Genomic DNA, 21,069 nt, shown 5'->3' with positions numbered 1-21,069 from the left:
TTAGGTGTGTGAAGGTTGTTTTATAAGCAGTTGTTGTTTACAACTGAACGTTTAGCACGCTTCAGTTAAACATCTTCGTCATTCGCGACTTTAAACAATGAATTAAAACAATAGCGACTAGTGACCTTCTCAGACGCGTCGTAATTGAATTCTTCAGATAAGATGAAATATAAATATTTATTTATTTTGTTTGTGTAAGCTGATGTGTGACTGATTTTAACGCTGCTGTTATTAAATGCGATTGCGAATGGAGTTTTAATTATTAATTATTGTACAGCTATAATTAATTTTTGTAAATGTTATTTTTAAGTCGCATCTACGAGGCGTATCCAGAAAGTAAGTATCCGGTTTTATTATTAAAAAATATTCATAACCTTTAACAGATTAATTTTATTACATGGAAGAGCAAACTACTTTTCTATATAATTGCCACCATTAATAAGGCACTTTCCACATCTTGTCATCAGTTTTTTCATTCCTTCCTCAAAGAATGGCGCCGCCAGAAAAAGATAAGCCTTATTGTACAGCATTTTTCAGGTCGGCTTCTCGTTTAGCGCTGAACATAAGGGGTCGCATGAGATTGAGAAACAGGTGGTAGTCACTCGGTCCCCGAGTCAGGATTATTAGGTGAATGCTTCAGTTGCAACCAACCAAATTTTTCAATTTCACTTTGAATATTACCGGCAGCATGCGAACGAGCATTGTCATAAAGCAACAGAACCACCGACTGAAGTATGCCTCTTCTTTTGTATTGGATTGCACGGCGCAGTTTAAGGAGAGTTTATTACAATAAAGTGAAGCATTTATCGTCCCATCTGGTCGGCAAGAAATCGACCAACAAAGCGCCTTTCTTATCCCAGAAGACGGTGCACATGATTTTTTGTGTTGAAATGGTGGTTTTGGACTTTTGTTTTTTCGGAGATGTTGTGTGTCGCCACTCCATACATACTGTTTGGATTCTGCGCAGATGTTAGACATACAAATCTCGTCACCAATCAATATTTGGCTCAAAAATCGTCACTTCATTATCGTACCGGAAAGGCTGAGCAGGGTATAATCGCTACCCACCGGGTTGGTCTAGTGGTGAACGCGTCTTCTCAAATCAGCTGATTTGGAAGTCGAGAGTTCCAGCGTTCAAGTCCTAGTAAAGCCAGTTATTTTTACACGGATTTGAATACTAGATCGTGGATACCGGTGTTCTTTGTTGGTTGGGTTTCAATTAACCACACATCTTCGAAATGGTTGAACTGAGAATGTACAAAACTACACATCATTTACACTCATACATATCATCCTCATTCATCCTCTGAAGAATTATCTAAACGGTAGTTACCGGAGGCTAAACAGGAAAAGAAAGAAGAGAAAGATCAATATATATTACATATATATTGATCTACAATAATATCAATATAATACATATCATATATATAGAATGCATGTAGATCAGGTTGGGGTTAAATTAAAGACCGAGTCCCAGCAGAGAGCAGAGTTTACTGTAGCCTAGGTTTTGTGTTACTGTTTTATGCAAAACGTTTTTTGAAATCTCTAGGAATTCAAGTAATAACGAAGAAATTGTGAACCGTCGATTTTATCTAATTTTTTTCATTTACTCTTGCAGCCAATTCGTTATTCACGACAGAAGGGCGCCCACTCCGTTGCTCATCATGCACATTACTGCGTCCCTCTTTAAACTGCCGCATCCATTTTTAAATCGTTTTATCACTCACAGTCTTTTCACCTGAGCTTCACTAATTTGCTGATGAATGTCAGCTGGTTTGACATTTATCGCCTTTAAAAATCGAATAATTGCCCTGATTTCTCAATCGGCAGGATTCTTCATCGACTCGAATGTTTTAAAAGAGCGAATACTAATAAGATTCTGCGAATTAATGTCCCTGCACTTGTAATGGCGTCTATCGAAAGCCAATGAAGAGAAAATGTGGCGCGCGTGCTGAGACCTGCGATCGCAACGCTGCGGCGGTAGTAGAAGGAAATGGTACTTTCCGTATACGCCTCTACTAAAGTTATCAGCGACTACATCGTATTCGTTTTGCTATAATTTTTTTAAACGTCATTACGTTCGTTTATGTTTTGGTATTATTTTCTTTTATTTTAACCGATTACTAGCTTATATTTTTATCAAACGAAATAAAAGATGAAAATTCAATTTAAATTCAGTTTTTTCAAACAAGTTTTTTTGTTGTGGAAAATATGTGTTTTTAACGATAGTTAATGATAGCCTCGACAAAGTTTGGCAATTTATGCTAGCACTTAAAGTATAAATAATGTGATGAATATAACAATTATTCTAATGATAGTTGGTTCTACAAGTCACTTTAAACGTGATTAGAGGAGAATTCTGGAATTAAATTTCAAGCACGTTTATTTAACAGTTTCCCATGAATATACTCCCTTATAATGAATTAAGGGTAATAACGACGTGAACCTTTTTTTTTACGTTATTGTTTATTTTTGCGCTGGAAAAGAGACTGTGTTTGAAAGTAATAAGATCGTGAAGTGGCACCTTTAGCTATTATCTTTTAATATTTGTTTTTTTTTCTGGGAACGACATCAGTTAATTTTAAATATAATGAGATCTGAAATGATACCGAGGATGTAGAGGCAAACAAGCTGTTACGATTAAATGTACATTCATCATTCATTCGTTAGGCGGTTAGATTATTTCAAAAATTGCCATTCAAATTAAGTATTTTGCTGTTGATGTCCGTTACTAGGTTTTATTCGATAGTTTCGTTACGTTAATTTATCTCGTTGAAATAATAATAATAAAGTTCAGTATTTAATCAGTTCGTTATATTGTAATCGATTTTTTTTTTTATTAAAGCCTGGATTATTATCAAAATAATGTTCTTTAAACGTTAATTACAAGTAAAGTTGTCCGGTGGACCAAAGGCTCCATACAGAGAAGTACGAAAGGGAATGGTGGCAAAGAAGCCACCGATAGTTCACACCAGTCGTACAGAAGGAAATATAACGTGGATACGTCCTTAATTTTATTTTACCAAATCGATGTAGATTAATCACTTATTACACCCCGGATTGACTGGAGTCATTCATCAAGTGTATCTGTGCCGGATTCGAATCATCGCCTTTTATCAAAGTATAATACCCTTTTAGCGGTTAATACGTAATTATTACTCTAAATGTTGTGAAACACGTAAGTGCAATTAATTTATTATTGTAATACTCAAGGTTTCGGTAGTGATTGTAACAAATTTGAAACCTTCGGTTAATAGAGTTAATAGACTTATACATTTTTGGAGTTTGATTGATTTTTCCTGTTCCTTTTATTTTATTTCCTCTAATTTATTATATTTTACGTTTTGATCATTAGATGTTAGTTTTCGTCAGCTAACTGATTGTTTATTAATGTAATATTTTATAAAAGCAGCAGTAAATATATAATGTTTGGAAGTCGTAAATGAAACATCATAGTTTAGCTATATAAATGTTAGGTCCGATTATAGAGGTAATTTAAAAATACATATCATTCTTATTTCTTCAAAAATGTACTACGTAAAAAATATTACATCAAAATTTTTTTCTGGTTTCGTTGATAATAAATCGATTGGAAATGCCTTAGAGAAAACTAAAAATTGATGTTGTTCAGGGATTGTAGTTGTAATAGTCAAATAAACAATTAATATACATTTAAATTGAAATTAAAAGACTATATATTTATTTGAGTGTTTTTATCCTTATGTTACTTACGAGTTTCTTTAATAGTGTATTTTTTTTTTGTATGATATTTAATTAATATAATTAGAGATAAATTAAAGTTGTATAGCCTAATATGTATCGTAATTTTTTTCTTTGTCCTACTTGAAGTTGTTTTGTCGTAAACAACTGTTTCTTACTATTTATAATTGATATAAGTAAGTAGGTACGCTAGATTAATTGCATTCACTTGCAATCTACTTGACAACTTTCTTGTTTGAATCGATCTTCTTTAACCGGATAAGTGAGATATAGCAGAATATTTATAGACAATATATATTTTTTGTTCTCTAAAACCAAAAAAAGTATTTTTAAATTTTGTGTATCATTTTAAAATAAAAAGAATAACATATTTACTTATTGTTTTCAATTCTTTGATCTACTAATATTATACAAGTTCTCGATGAGTGAAAGTTGATTTTTTGTGAATAAATAAAAATGTTTTATTTTAACGTAGATAATAATAAGTTGTGTACATCACGTCAGAATTGGGTAGATAACCTACTCCACGGTTAAAAAAAAAAAAATTGACATTTGCTTGAATGGATCAAGGGATCGGTGTTAAAAATCTTGATCAGAGCAGCATCATAAAAAACGCAAAAATAGAAAGATAAGTGTGATAAAAAGTCGTATTAATTATTTAAAATACAAATAAATGAAATTTTAAAATATGAGATCATTTACAGATAGACGGGGTTCTGTCATGGGAGGTATGTTAGGAATTAAAGAGAGGAATCGTTTTATAGACGGAAAAAGATTTCCTTTGTCATTTAATTGTAAAAACTAAATATATAAAAAATGACTACGAACTAAATTGCAATTCAGAAGACGTTAATGAAGATTATTTGAGCAAATATTTATGTATACGTTGATTAGCGAGGAAGAAAATAAAGGGTTTAAATAATTTGTTTTATTAAAATTATTTAAAAATTCATCATCAGAGTAATATTGTTTCTGTAAAAGAAATTTTTTAATTGTATGTTAAATAAATTGTTGGGAAAACTTTTAAATAGTTCGTTGATTTATTAAAAATTACAATGGAAGCATAATAAGATCTTTTTTCATAAGCCGCAATGTATTGTGTCGAGTTGTCTGAAAACAGAAGTTTTGTTTCGTTTGTTAGAAATAAATATGATTATTCTTTAAGAATAAACGACTATTCAATTTTAGCAAATATTATACATTATAAATACAAGGATAAGTTAACAAATTTTAATTTAATAAATATCGGCCTACGTGATATTTGAGCGCTCGACAATGAACAGATATGCTTTTGTAAGTGGAAAACTTTTTTATAACTTTTTGAGGAAACCCCAAGAAATTACATAGATCTAATAAGTATGTAAAATGAAGACAAGCTTTTGTTTTGTAAGACACTTCAAAGCAAAATAATATGGTTTATTTTGTTTCAAATAAAATCAGTTTCCTATAGAGTTTTTCTTCTAAAAAACCCCCAGAAATTTCCTATGAGTAACTTAAATATTAATCATTATCATTAACGGGAAGTCGATCTACTCAATCGGCAATTTTATGAATACCCTAAAATATTTAAAATTCATGTTTGGCTTTTCGTAACAGAACTTCTGAAAAGCAGTAATAAAGTTAAAAAAATTTTCATGAAGCTAATTTTGTTATTACAATAAGAAAGAGTTGTATTTGTTATTTATTATATTACAGATAGACGGAGTTCTGCCATGGGAAGTATGTTAGAAATTTAAGAGAGGAATCGTTTTATAGACGGAAAAAGATTTCCTCTGTCATTTATAAAAATGTTCTTTCTCAAGGATTTCCAACGGCAAGAACTGCTTTGCCACCCGAATTGAAATGCAATCTGTATGCGTGTACATACAGCGCGTGATTGCCGGATTTGGAAACTCATAAGAACAATGCTGTATCTTAGCACTTTCTCATGCGACCGTTCACTTTCCTTTGACTTGTTTCAAACGCCGAAATTGGTAAAGGATGTTGGTGTATTACACCCTTGGTTGAACTCTATGGGGTTGAACCTCCCGATTTGTGCTTCATCACTGAAGAGGTGTTCCAGCAGCTTGTTGATGGCATTCGTAATAACAGAATAGGTTCCGAGAGTAAAGTCTACAGATAGACCCTCTACCTCGTGAAGTACAGAAGGCAGAGGACCAGTCGATCTTACTATTTAAGTCACATTATAGATAGTCCGACTCCAAACAAGGCTGGAAAAAGCCGGACAGGTCTCTCGTGTGTCTGTCACCAAGCAAATCAAAAGGATTTTTCGGGGAACTGACAGAAGATTTTGTCGCAACCAAATCGAATGAACTTGCATGTCTTTGACAACCGACGAAAACTTCCGCAACTTTGTTACGCTTTACATTCTCAAGCGATTTGCGGAGGTTTTAATGTCAAGAGACCAACATCTTTACAACTCTCGAGAAAATTGATTTCCTCCCTCAGTGTTACCACATTTAAGCTGGTCGGCGGCTAGTAGTCTTGCGACCAAAACCACCTTTTTGCTGACGTCGGGAATCTAGGTAAGAGTGTATCTCCTTCAGATCATAAACTTTCTCGTTCGAGTATTCCATTTTAAAACGTACTTAAAATTGAGAAAAATTAAAGTTAACTATTTTCTGAGGATTGAGTACAGAAAAAAATTCAATTTTTTTTTTCGGAATAAAAGGGACTAAAACATTAAATAAACCCTAAAGCACTAAAAACAGAACTCGCTAACTGAAAAACCTGAATACGTATTTAAATATACGAGTAATAATATTTAAATAATAAAAAAAAAGTAATAAAATTAAGGACTTGAAATTTTATGAAATTTACTCAGAAAACTTTTAACTTGCAATCTCAATCAGATCCAGGCAATCTTAATCAAGCAGTGAAAATAGGTTCAAGTTCAATTATCAAACTCGGTCATCAGGTCTGCGGCCTATGGAGGCCAAATCTTTGAATATAATGTCAATATCTCTACAATGTAATGTACGTGAGATTTTTGAAATCGTGTTGCAAATACTGCGTTCGCATTTCTGTCAACAGTAATATCATATGTATATACTAAATTAACCGAAACATTTTCAGCGAATTATATTTAATTTATACTTCGCTTTTTATATTTTATTAAGCTTAACACGATGAATATAATAATTTAAAACCTTGTCAAAGTAACCATTATTTACTGAAATACTTATAATCTTCAAAATGGCCGATTTAACAAACAGAAGTTGACAAAACGGGGGATTAAAATAAAACTACATGTAATTTTTATTGTCTTTGAAGTGAATTAGTGACCTTCACTCTTCAACAACGTATTATGCGACTAACTATTCAGCCATTTGTATTTTTAATTTATTTGTTGGAGATATAAAACGATTACGTATCGGTACATCAATTTTGTTTGCCAGTTTTTTGTATCTTACAGTTAAAAGCAACATATATATTTTTAAAAAATCACAATCATTATACGTACATTGTTTATTATGATACAAAATAAATTAGATACACCGAACAAAATGAATTATATTTAATTTATAAACATATTAAAAATATATATACAAGTACAAAAGTATTTTTATGTCGGTAAAGATATATTTATGTCGGCCAGCTGTATTCAATTAACGTTTTGCGTATGCTGTATTTACTACTAAATAAATTGATGGAAATACTAATTATTAATTTGCCGCGAGTTCTTGGCTTCTGGACAAGCTATGAAAGAATAACGGAGTATTACTCGTCCACAAGCGCAGCTGGTAGTTACTCAATTGAAGACATCTTCGCTCCTATATTACAGTTTTATTGATCGTTTTTCGTACTGGTTCGATTTTTTCAGTATATTGTGTGGTGTGAATTGTCTTCCCCTTTTAATCATAACCCGTCCGTTATGATTAATATACTATATATATATATATATATATATATATATATATATATATATGTATAAAATGTTTTACAGCTGTTTATGAGTAGGCATTTAATTTATCAAAGTACTTTAACAAGAAAATAATGTTATTAGAATATTATTTATTATTTTAAATGTAGCCGTATGATTTATTAACATCATAAATTATTAATAATAACTATTAATATCGTAATCATCGCGGACGCGAAGATTACGATATTGTTTATAAATCATTTGTGTGATTACGATGTTTCTTATCATCAGCACAATAAATATTTATGGAAATAGCTCCGTGTATTTATCCTGCAATGTAAGAGAGGCCATAAATACGATCACTTAAAATAAAAGCAATATTGGTTAGAAATATTTTTCTCCAGTACTTTTAGATAAGATGCCCTTCAGTTTCTTTCTGTCATTTGAGATAACATTGTGGTTTATTATAGTTCGGTTGCTTATAAAAATATTTTGAATTGCAAGTGTAGTTATGAATTGGTAAGGGTTTTAATCTTTCTGGAGGACCAGAAAGATCCCGCTGATGATCCAACTGGACATAAAAAATGCGTTCGGGTCGGTGCCGTGGGAGGCCATCATAACAGCGCTTGGACAAATGAACATAAGCGACTACTTATTGAATCAGGTAGACAACTATCTGGCACAGAGATGGACGGAGGTCCGTACAGTGGAGGGAGTGGAGAAATTTCAAGTCTTTGGAGGTGTCCCGCAGGGGTCCGTTTTAGGGCCTCTGTTGTGGAACATTTTCTATGATCAAGTGCTACGGTTACCGTATCCGGGAGGAGTCGACGTGGTTACCTACGCCGATGATATTGCAATACTTGTGAAAGACAAAGAGTTGGATGATGTGGAGAACAAGGCAAACCGCTCTCTACAGCTTATAGATGCATGGCTTACTAGCAACAACATGGAGGTGTCCCCGGCCAAAAGCAGGTGTATCCTCTTCACGGGCAGAAGAAGACTTCGTAGCTTTCGAGTTGCGATCTGTGGAGAGGATATAACAGAGGTCAGCAGCACTAAATACCTTGGAGTAACCATAGATAAGAGCCTCAAGTTTGGTGGGCACATCGATAAGGTGTGTAAGAGAGTTGTACCTACTATCAAAGCTATAAGAAGGTTATTTACAGAGCACACAGTACCGGGGGCATCTAAAAGGAGGCTAATAACATCTGCGGTGGTGTCTGCAGCGCTGTACGCGGCGCCTGTCTGGGCAGAGGCAATTAGTGCAAAGGAACAAAGAGAAGCTAAGAAGTATGCATCGAACGACATTACTAGGAGTGGTGGCTGGCTATAGAACATTGTCATATGAGGCATCGTGTGTTTTGGCGTCGGTTCCGCCGATAGACCTGCAGGTTAGTAGGAAACTAAGAGTGGAAGGGCGCAGTAGGGCTGAGGCTGAAGCAATGACCAGACAGTGGTGGAAAGAGGCGTGGGATGAGGCCAATGTGGCGGCCTGGACCAGAAGGCTCATACACAATCAGGATGCTTGGTTGGACCGCCAACATGGTGAAGTAAATTTTTATATTACACAACTTATGTCCGGTCATGGGTGTTTTGGACACTACCTTAAAAGATTTGGCAGAAGAGATACGCCTTATTGCGACTACTGCCAGGAGGTGGACGATGTGAATCACACGGTGTTTGACTGCTGGAGGTGGGGACAATATAGACAATTTATTGTAGACAACAATTTGGATGCTAACAATATAATTGAGTGGGCGCTAGTCAACGAGCAAAATTGGAATGTTTTCAAAAACTTTGCTAGCACAGTTCTTCGAACCAAAGAAGAGGAGTCATGACGGGGGAACCGTGGGCGTATTCTGTGATAGGGAAGGGCGTCTCTGAGAGCCTGCATGCCTTGGTGTGCGGGTTTCAATGAGGGGACGGGGACTCCAGAGGAGAAATCGCGGGGAAAGAAAAGACCTAGACCCGGCTGGCGGGGCTGGTTCTGGGCGTGCGTGCGCCCTCTGTGCTGGTCACGCTGGTTAGAGGCGAAAAGGCATAAAGACCGAGACCCGGTTCCTGTCGGGGGGGGGGGGGGGGGGTAACGGCATAGCCGGGCTTGGCCCCCTTGGTGGGAATTAGAGGCAGGCAAACAGAAGATCTGTACCGGGGGAGTTGACCTGCCGTACCGGGTGTAAAGCCGGCGGGTGGGAAGACCGCCTTAGAGTAAAAGCCACGTCCCTGGGCCGAGTATACTTAACTGGATGTCCGGCCCAGGGATGTAGGAGAAAAAAAAAGGTTTTAATTTATTTTAATTGTCATCGGAGAACTTAGGTTCGCCGGTTGTTCTCCGTTAATTTTGATCTCTACACACTACTTTTATCCCAATTGAGTATTTTAAATGCCACTTCTAGGACCGCTATATATATCTTTGGAAATTTTGAGTCACCTTGTTTCACCTCTTTCAATTTTGAACTCGTTGGTATTTTCTCCAACACTAACTAGTGCTGACGACTCTTTATAGATACGAGTATTATTCAGTATTTCGATGTACTCCGTATCTACTTCCAAGGTTAGTAGGACTTTCATAACCGCTGAATGATGACGAGTCGAATGCCTTTTCAAAATCGACGAACGTTTGGTAAAGACTCGCACAGTACTCTTTTGTTCAACTTGTCACTTCACGTAGTACCTGGATGTGATGCTTAGTACTGTATTATTACTTACTGGATTATTAATGACTTTTATGAACACTTTGTACACAATCGAAGAAGACATATTGGGCGATAATTTTTTATAACTTCGTTACCTTTTTTATATTGGAAAATTATTAATGATTTGTTCCATTTGTGGTACAAATCCATCCTTAAGCCATCTGGTAAAGATTCGGGCCAAATAGATGTCTGTCTCATTCCCTGTCAGTTTCAATGTATCAGCAGTTAGTCCATCTGCTGCCTTACGTATCTTCGTATCTCTTATTGCCATTCTAATCTCTCAGGAAGGATTTCTGGTACACGTGCTCACCTTTTGGTATTTTCAAATTGTTATCTTTCTCCTTGCATAAGCATTCATAAAATTTTTCTATGTGGTGTAGAATGTCCGTATTGGTTATTAGTATTTTGCCATTGTCAGTTAAAGCAAACGGTTACCTTTTCCCCAACAAAAGTTTTTGTTTAACGTTACTGTAGCCCTCCTTATTCTAGATAGCCAACCTCACAAGTCTTTCGTGGTTTTTGATATCTATCCTCTTTAATTTTCTTTCTAATATTACTACAAACTTCAGTATATTCAGCGACTTTCATTTGGTTCGGTCTCTTCATCATTTACCGTCCATCGTCTATTGGGATATTTTTTAAAGAAAGGGTTCATGATGTACTTATTATAAGATTTAGCAAATTGAACTATCACCTCTTTGTTTCTCAATCCCAAGCCAAGTTTTCTCACTACTCTATCATCGTGCTGCCCGGGACGCACTTTTGCATTAAAATTCCCCATAACCATTTTAAAGTGACAGTTTCTTTTTTCAGAAACCTAACAATCTCTTCATATACTGCCTCGACTTCTTCATCTGCATTACTCAGTGTTGGTAGATATGTTCATGTTATCAGAAATTTGTAACGTTCTGTTAATTGAATCTCAAGCCCAGCTACACGATCTGATATGTTATACCCTCCACTTTAATGATTCTACCTTTAATATTCTTATTGATCAGAAACACAACATTATTTGTGTTCACATTAGAATTTTCCACGTGGTAAAACATATTACCAGATTGCAACAGCAGGTAACTTTCATCTCGCCGTCCAGCTTCACTAATACAGCAATGTTCAATTTAACACTTCTCAATTCCTCCTTTAGTTTCTTTAATCGCACATCGTTGTTCAGTGAGCGGCAATTGAAAGTACAGATCCACAAATTCCTGCTTTTCTGCTTTTTCTGTTGGTCGTTATTGCAGTATGATCCACCCGGAGATCCGAGTATGGGTCTAATCCGGAACATTTTACTTCAGTAACATCCATCATAATCAACAATAATTGAAGGTTAGAGCATAATCGCCATGCTTACTCAAAACGGGTCGGCGATAAGGATAATAGTTCTGGGATATTTATAGGGAAGGTAAGGGAAACAGGGTAATAACCAGCATTAGGAATGCAAGGATTATCGGGTGGGATGACAGTTGCCCCTTTAGTCGTCTGTACGACCAGCGGTAGATTCTCCGGTAGAATTCTTGGATGCTCCACAGCCCAGAGGGGTCAGATTCTTAAAATTAGAAATATTTGATTTTTAAATAATCTCTCTTCTAAGGAAGTGCAGTTTTAATTAATGTAGCAACTAGGCAGACCACTTTAAAGTAAGGAGTGAATTCTGTGACGACGATATCTTATATATATATATATATATGTTATTTACGATGCGACTTGAATAATTGATCTATTAAAAAATACATTTTTGCGTATATTAAAACGGCTACAATATTACGTCACATTTTCATCATTTTAATAACTGTTGTTTTTTATTACACACACACACACACATATATATATATATATATATATATATATATATATATATATATAAATGTCGCCGTTCGACTAATAAACATTGCTAATAAAACATATTATTTCTAGTATTTTATTTTTTTCATAATAAATATTATAATTTTCTTTATTAACCGTATTTACTAATGAAGGAATATTCTAATTAATAATATATAAATTGCAGTTATGAGTAATTTTTTTGTCCTTGGTCCGATAATAATTATAATTTATATAAATTACTTCTCTGTTTATTTTCTACTTTATTTTATGAAAGATAAGGGTATTATAAATGTTAAATACTGAATTATCTTCTGCTTTGTTTCTATACAAACGGAAAGGTTTTAACTTGACATTAAATTTCAATGCTATTTCACTATAAATGGAGAGTAATCGTTAATATTACTGCAAGAATTTAAAACTGCATACGGTAACAGCATATACACTACTTCTAGTTGTTTGGAATGTGGCTATAAATTGCCTGTTCGATTAAAATAAATAATTACTAGATACGTGGCGTTAATATACGTTAATGAAATAGTTATTCGATGATTGTTATTATTCTCGTTCGGAATGATTTAAGGAGATTAAAACACGGTCATTACTATTTATCGTATCTGTTGAATATAACTTTACTAATTAAAAAATCGGTTTGTCATTAATTTTAAACAGATCTTTAATTCTTTTCTTTAATATAAATTTAATGAAACGGATTAAAACATAAAGGAAAGAATAAGCACGCTGTGTTTATAATAGTTTACGAACTTTGTATGTTTGCTAAAACTAATTTTTTGTTAGTAAAAATTTGAATTTTTAAAAATAATGAAGAATAGCTTGGGAAGATGAATGTTTAGGCGATTTTTGTATACATACCTTTTTTTTAAATATTTTATGTGGTTTATTTTGAGCTGATTCGAATATACACCTTTTTTTTGTAGTACGTTGAACGGATGATATTGTCTGTGGTTGTTCGACAAAAAAAAAATTTAAGAAAAACGGAACGTTTTACTTTTTACATTTTTCTATTAATAAAATTAATATTATTTGACGAACACACAAATGAGAATTAAAATCTTTAGAAAATAAAAAAGAAAAATAATACGAATAAAATTATTATTTGAACATTGTATCATTAAAAGTAAAGTGGTCTTGAAGAAACCGGATTCTCTGAAGGAATTATTGCGTGACCATGGCATGATTATGGGAAGTGTGCTTGACGCGCACGGAATAGCAATCTGAGATGCCTAGAGAAATATGCCAAGTAAGTAAAAATCAATACTGTTGTAATTAATGGTTATAAAAAATTAATTGCAGAAATATAATTCTTTTTGGCAAACCTTCTTTTTTTGACCTATTGCAAATTCTATTGTAGTACAGTGTATTTGTCAGATCCGATGTTATTCATCAGTTTGTTGAAAGATTCCTATTATTGATAGCGAGTTGCTGTTGAAATTATTACTATTTTCTAGGTAGTGAATGTAAAATCAAAGGAAAAAAATTGTGTCTCTTACATTATTTTGAGCTAAAAATACAGACTTTAGTCGGTTTATTATTTACTCGTATTTATAATCGACTTCAAAAGGGTGGTTTTTAAATTCAAACTGTAGTCGTATGTTTTATGTTGATAAGTTTTTGCCCTATATTATTCGCAAATCGTTGAATCGATTGAAATTTTACGAACGGTTAAAGGTTTTTCAACTTTGATGTAACCTTCAGATTGTCAGGGATAATTCAAATTTTAACGAAAAACTTTTTATAATTTTGTAATAGTATTTCCTAGATTTTAATTACATGCATTGTTTACATTGCCCATTTTGAACTTACGGTAATTACAACATAACTATCTGTAAACTGCTAACTGATTAAAATTTTATTTCTATCTCTGGTGGTCCCAAAATTGTCCAGCAAAATATAAAAGAATGGAGAGAGAGTGTGAGTGAGTGATCGGACGCTTATGTGTGTTTAGAGAGAGAGGGGGGAGGGAGAGAGATATATAGATAGATAGATAGATAGAGAGAGCGAGAGAGAGAGAGAGAAAGAGATTTAATTCGGGTGTTCTCAGCTAACGTTTTCCGTTACTTATGAAAGTAGTTTAGTATTTTTAGTTTATAGGATTATTTAGTAACGAACTACAATTTTGTTTTAAGTGGTATTTGCTAGTTTTGATGCTTTCTGTTCCCTGTTATTTTAAAATCGATTATGCAACTAAGAGTGTTACTGAAACATGTAGAATAATCTGGAATATAGATTTTCGTTTTTTCGCTTGTGTGAAAGTAGCATAGAGACTATTTTAATAAAATATTCTTTTGACTTCGTGCCTGCAATAAGTTCGAGCGTAGTAGAACATTCTACGTATAACATGCTCGCTGTACACCGCGTGCATGTTCGATTATACTTCTTTTTTATTGGTAGATCGATCGATTGACCCATGTGACATTCCGAAAATCCGAAAAACTAGTTCAATTTAAATCTGAACTGTTAGATAGCTGCTTTCTATGTTTATGTATTAAGCGTATCTGAAGATTAATAAATTAATAAATCTCGTATGTGAGGCTTATCTTATGTTTCTTTAATATTTATTTAAAAATGAAAAAATCGGCATTCCTTTTTCGCGTGCATTTCTTCTTATTCTGTCGATTATTCTTTTATTCTACTATTCTTTTTTCGTGCTTAGAATAAACATATATTAAAAGGTCCTTATCAAGAGAAAACACAGACTAGAATCAGAAGACATCTTTTTAGTGTGAAAGTGACAGAGAATTCGCAGACTTAAATTTTTGTTTGTTTTCATCCGCATTTTCAGTGGCGTACTCTGGAGCCCACCATTGTTTGTGCTGTTGAATGTTTACTTCGTAATGGTCAGGTAAATATTTCATACAAGAAATAGATACTTTTTTCATGTATACGAATGGAATTACATATTTATTGCTACTACCTTCAATACATTTTTTATTTATATAAAAAGTTTCTCAAGTACTGAAGGTTCGTGTTTTCGATCAAATTTTGAAAAACAGTAAATTCGATGGCTTATGATTTTCTTTTAACCTTTTTTTCTACAAAATTCTGCTACGATCTATTCTAAGGGAGAATATGACTATACTAGAAAGTTGATGAGAATGAATTCATAAAAAATCATTACGTTTGTGGGGGATACTACGAGTATATAGAAAAACTGATAGAAAGCGGGCAATTAATTTACATTGAGACATCGTAGTAGTCGCCATAGGGGATATTCCGAACAGTACCTATTTTGTGAACATCGGGAAATTAGTCACTCTCAGAAATGTCTTATACCCATCCAAGTTGGAGATCTTGGATCTCCATCTTACATACATACATACATACATACATACATACATCCCGGTCAGGCATGACATTTTTTCATACGCTACAAGTTTCCATCGGGCTAATGACCGTAGCAGTTGATGCCCGTAAAACTCGAAAAAAAAACCTTGTCAAATCGATCGTCGACAAAAACAGTAAAGTAACCAACCCCTACGTCCTGAGCTGTGTTGACTTCAAAACCTTCCTAGAACACTACAAGGGAAACCCAGCGACAATAGAGCTGTCATTAGAATATACGTCTAATGCAATGGGACTCATACATATGCCTCGGGAAACATACCGGGAAGGTGTTAAAATTAGCTTTACACGAGTAATCAAAAAATTAGCGCGACACGTTTCGACTGATAATAGAGGCTGGTGAAATTACTAGCATGTTCGATGCAGAATCCAATGACAGCAGCACTGAGATGTCTCTCATCGATAGCTCACTGGCCCACCCACATGTGTAGTCATTATTCTGAAGAATTCCCCATAGATCGGCAACATTCACCATACCATCGACTCAGTCCTACTATGGAATATTAATGGGTTCTACCTCCAAAGAGAAAACTTGCAGTTCCTTATTAATAGACTTGGTCAGACTCTTATATGCCTTCAAGAGACTAATTTTAAGGGTAACCACTGTGCAATACTGAAGGGTTCTAACGTTTTCAGGAACAGATTTAACGTCCCTCACGCCAGCGGTATGGTCATCTATATCAACAGTTGACTAGCCTATACAAAACTTCGTCTACATACTTCTTTTGAAGCGTGGGTGTAACTTTTACGCTCTGGCGCATTTACTATATGTAATATCTACTTCCCTAGCAGTTTACTAGTGAAGAAGTAGTAAAAAGAGTTGGGCGATTGCCCAGTTCATTTCTTCTGGTAGGTGACTTTAATGCCCACCTCATCAGCTGGGGCTCCAGTAGGTTGGACATTAGGGATAAGATGGTGGAAAAATTTCTCGAGAGTTCGGAGCTTGTTATTGTAAACATGGGCAGGCATATATACCTCAACAGCTCTTACGGGATCTTAGGCCACCCTTTCGACGTCAGACTGCTTCGCTATCTCCAGGAACTAGGCCTTCTCTTCCAAGGCTTCTCAGAAAGGAAATGGGATACCGCGCCTTTTTGGCTGCATGCACCTCTAAAGATTGAATATTTACCATCTAGAAGACGCAAACGGGACCTAAATTATTAAGCTGCTAGTGACTAATTTTGCGAGATGACTGAAGAAGTACAACGATTAAACACACATCTATGCAGACGGGTTCTGCCTCTGCCGATGGGTGTGACTGTGCAGTAATACTCCCTGATAATGAGATAATATGTAAGCTTAGTGCTTACTCCTCTACGTTCTTTTACGAGGTCTACACAATTTACTCTGCCTTTAGAGTTATGGAGGCCCGCAGTGACGATAGTTTCCTGATAATAATTGACCCTAGGATTGTACTTGAGAGCTTGAACTGCAGGAGATTTCAGCATAATTTGGTATTCAAATTATGTATGACCCCTTTCAAGAGTAAACAAGTGTTCGTATGGATCCCGGGCTATTGTAGTATTGTCGAGAACTAACGAACTGATGAGGCTGCCAAGAAAGTAGCAACAAATGACCTCCGATTGGAGTTGACGTGTGAGTGACTTCAGAAAGACAGTCCGTCTCAAACTACGTACTCAGTGGAATAAGTACTGGTTGATGAGTCCTCCCACGGCCTTACATGGAATCCGGAGATCGTTTTCGAAAAATTTTACTCCAAACAACAGAAGAGACCAATTCATCCCATCGCGGCTGAGGATTGGATGAACAAAACCAACCCACGCCCACCTATTTTGCTTTCCTCAGCAGAACTCTGAGGCGTGCAATCTAAAATGGTCTGTATAATACTTACTCCTAGATTGCCCAATGTTCGGGACTATTCGTCGTCAATTTATCCTGGGTTCAGATGTGAAGGCTTCGCTCAAACGGAAGAAATGCATCAAAAGACTGTTGCGGTTTATCTGAGGTATTGAAATAAAGAACTTAATTTAGCAGTTTTGTTTACGTGAGATCTCTTACGGAGTACTGTGTGCGTAGTGAAAATAGTCTATGATCATGTTCCTGCTTCGATGTTGTTATCTGTTGTTTGGCATTGTATAATTACTTATGAACACTTAATTTTATTTAAGTATAATGGTTCTTATCGTTGATGCGACTATAAACAAACAATGAAATAAAAAATTAAATTGAGTTTTACTATTATGGTTTTTTTTTTTTTTTTTTTTTTTTTTTTTTTTTTTTTTTTTTTTTTTAAATACTCTAATGACAAATAATGTGGATTCGCAAATTTTTGTGATTTTAAAATAAAGCAGGAAAATTACAGAAAACTATTTTTTAGTGGCACTAGGGTGAGAGTACAATTATGGTTATAATAAACGACAGATATTATAGCGAAAATTATACCCCTTACCTCCCTCTCTTAGTACTCTCTCTTTATATTGGTATTATAGGTCTATAGACATTCATTGAGTTTGTTAATGAATTTTCCAATGTTGAAGGTTTAATACGTATCTAATCAGTAAATATTAACCTATAGATCAGCAAACAGGCAGAAATTCTGTGAGTAAGATTACAAAATAAAACTTTTAAACTCAGAAATATATATGAACAGATTTCAGTTTTATTATTATCGATTAGGTTTTAGTAACTAAAGTCTTGTATATATTTATGAAAAATTTACTTACATCGAAACTGAGAGACCCAGTTAATGGGTCCCAAGTATCCACTTTGTACTATTTGATGAATTAAGTTCGACTGCCCTGCAATTTTGCTGCTGAATTTTCTTCCTAAAGCAACCAGCCTTTTATTTTAGCCGGGCTGTAATTTTATGTTAGGATAGGTAAACGAGAACCCACGGGGTTGGTCTAGTGGTGAACGCGTCTTCCCAAATCAGCTGATTTAGAAGTCGAGAGTTCCAGCGTTGAAATCCTGGTAAAGCCAGTTATTTTTACACGAATTTGAATACTAGATCGTGGATACCGGTGTTCTTTGGTGGTTGGGTTTCAATTAACCACACATCTCAGAAACGGTCGAACTGAGAATGTACAAGACTACACTTCATTTACACTCATACATATCATCCTCATTCATCCTCTGATGTATTATCTAAACGGTAGTTACCGGAGACTAAACAGGAAAATAAAAGGAGGATAGGTAAACGAATTTGTGAAGTAGATCTTCTTAACTTTCCACGTCGTTCGATATTAGTTTGATAATGAAATCAAGCAATGTGATTTCGTTTTGAGTGTTTATAGAAGTGAAAGAGAAAGGATTTTAAAAAAAATGTTTACTGTGGAACTAGTTACTTACCTTCACTTTATTAATACTGGTTTGTTTTAGGTAAATTGTTGCCTTTTCTTTGTGACCACAAACAGTAATTTACCTTTAAAATTATTGTCGATTTCAAAAGTCGTGGTTTTTGTTATAATTTGTGCAATTATTTTTATTGTGTCAGTATGTATGTAGTATTTTTTTAGTACTTCACAATGAAAGAAATATTTTTGTTTGAATTTGCCTATCTTCACATAATTCCTGTTTGCAGAGAAATAAATGTGTACATTTGCAGTTTTACTTGTTTGCTGTGATTATTTTTAAACTTATACTTGTGCCGTGGTAAGAAATTATTATATCTTTCTAAACCTTTTTTGTGTGTTGTTTTTTATGCGGTGCAGTTAGCAAAATTAAAGATGGTCGGTTGTTAATGGAGATCTTCATTTCTTTTTGATTATTTCACGACGTTATTATTTCTTTATCGTAAGGTTTTCTTAATGAACACTTAGATTATGTCCGTTGACTATATACCGTGAAAGTTTTTGGCGTTACAATTTTCTTATAATATTTTTATTATTACCAGTTGTTGTTAACGTTGATTACCTGTAGCTACCGTTTGCGTAAGCTTAATTCTTCATCTAGGCAGCTGCAAGCGTTTTTTTTACGGCTCATTTATTTTTATCTTCTGTGATTGTATTTATTCAATAATTACGTAGATCATATTTCAGAGAAATAATTTGTAAAATACTAAAAATGTACAATTTTTATGATGAAAATCTGATTTACCTATTTTGGTTGCTTCCAAATTTTTCTCATTGAATTTGAGTGGATTGATTTAGTGTGTGACCGCTTAGGTTTAAATTTGCCAGATCATAGTATTTGGCATAAGACTGTTGTGGGGTAACCGTTTGGTGTTGAATTTTTGATATTCCTTAATCTTTATATAGATTTATTTCTAAGCAACTCTAATTATTAAAAAATATCTTCTGTTGCACTTAACTAAACTAAACAAAACTGATATTTGTTACATCTTTTCTTAAATTAAAACTCTTCATTATTTTAAATAATTAGTACTTAATTTTGGTTTAAATAAAATTAATGAAAGCTATTATGAATGTAGAAATGTTTGATTTGGTCGTTCTAAACTCAGTCTGACCGTGAGAGATGAACGGTTCTGTGAAACGATGACCCACTTATTTTAATATCTTACATTTTCAGTAATATATCAGACCTAGATATCGTCTGTGTATCGGTGCATATCGTTTCAAGTGAAAGTTAATTATGTGAGACTATTCAGTTAAATAACTTGCAGTATTTTTCTTTTCTCGTTAAATAAAACGTAGAATAACTTCGTGTGATTTTCTTTGAACTTAAAATTAACGGATACTTTTTGTAAAATTTTGAACTATTTCGGTTTCCGTTCTGTTCTGTTTTTACTTAAATGTTTTTAAACATGTATTTTAATGAAATAAACAAAAGGTAATTTTTCTTTTTTGATTTAGCTTACAATTATTTATGCTAGTCTAATTAATTTATTAATAATTAAGTAATCTGTTTTATTTTCTAATTAATAAGTATTTGCCATTTAAACCGTCACGAAGTTTATGTAGATGTTTTTAATTAATTTGTAAATTATTGAAATAGTCCAGAGTTTGTCGGTTTGTGTTGTCACAGAGGTTTTTCTTCTCCAGATCCTTATGAATATTTGCGTCCATGTTTACCTCACGACTATTTTTCTGACTACTGTTCTTCCTTTTTATTTTTAATTTACTTTGTTAATTTGACACTTTGAGAATAACAAGCTTATGCCGCTGAAATTGGACAATCTTTTTGTAAATCCGAAAACCAGTTTACTCTCGGAATGAAAATATTTTATGAAAATTCTATTATCTTTGTATTCATTCATCTTTGAAAATAAGAGCAGTTGTTTCATATTTCGATTCTTGACAAGTAATTTAATTTTATTATTATTATTAAAACGGGTTTAGTTGTATATTCAGGTAATGGTATGAAAATAATACGCCTTTTTCTGCGATTAACTTTTTTTTATATTTGTTTTAAACAGGCTGTTGCCCAATTACAGTCACTTTATGATAGATGGATTTTGCAGCGTATGAAAATGCCATGTCTGATCGGGATTCGAACCCGGGACCTTCGGATGAAAGGCCGAGATGCTACCACTCCGCTAAGAAGATGGGCAATATTAGTTCATATATCTTGTATTCTATCTTACTAATTTCCAATCAACGTCTTGTAATTAGATGTAATCGTTCAGTTATAGTTTTCATTCTATTATTCGCTTACTGGTAATTGCTCTAACATAGTTAGGGTATC

At 33.9% G+C, this 21,069-nt stretch overlaps 1 protein-coding gene across 6 annotated transcripts in view; it reads left to right on the top strand.

The window, feature by feature from the left end:
- Positions 1 to 21,069, top strand: part of conu (Rho GTPase-activating protein conundrum) — a 233,453-nt gene that overhangs the window by 101,035 nt on the left and 111,349 nt on the right. The window contains exon 1 of one of the 6 annotated variants that reach the window (XM_075373498.1): positions 21,023 to 21,041. The exons of the other annotated variants lie outside the window; for them this stretch is intronic. The gene's annotated coding sequence lies outside the window, so the exon portion shown is untranslated. Of the gene's footprint in view, positions 1 to 21,022; positions 21,042 to 21,069 lie in introns of those variants that run through there. 6 annotated transcript variants of the gene reach the window in all.

Source organism: Lycorma delicatula, chromosome 1, assembly GCF_047948215.1.
Source record: "Lycorma delicatula isolate Av1 chromosome 1, ASM4794821v1, whole genome shotgun sequence".
In the NCBI taxonomy this organism is placed as follows: Eukaryota; Metazoa; Arthropoda; class Insecta; order Hemiptera; family Fulgoridae; genus Lycorma; species Lycorma delicatula.
This window is presented reverse-complemented; position numbering and strand designations above follow the sequence as displayed.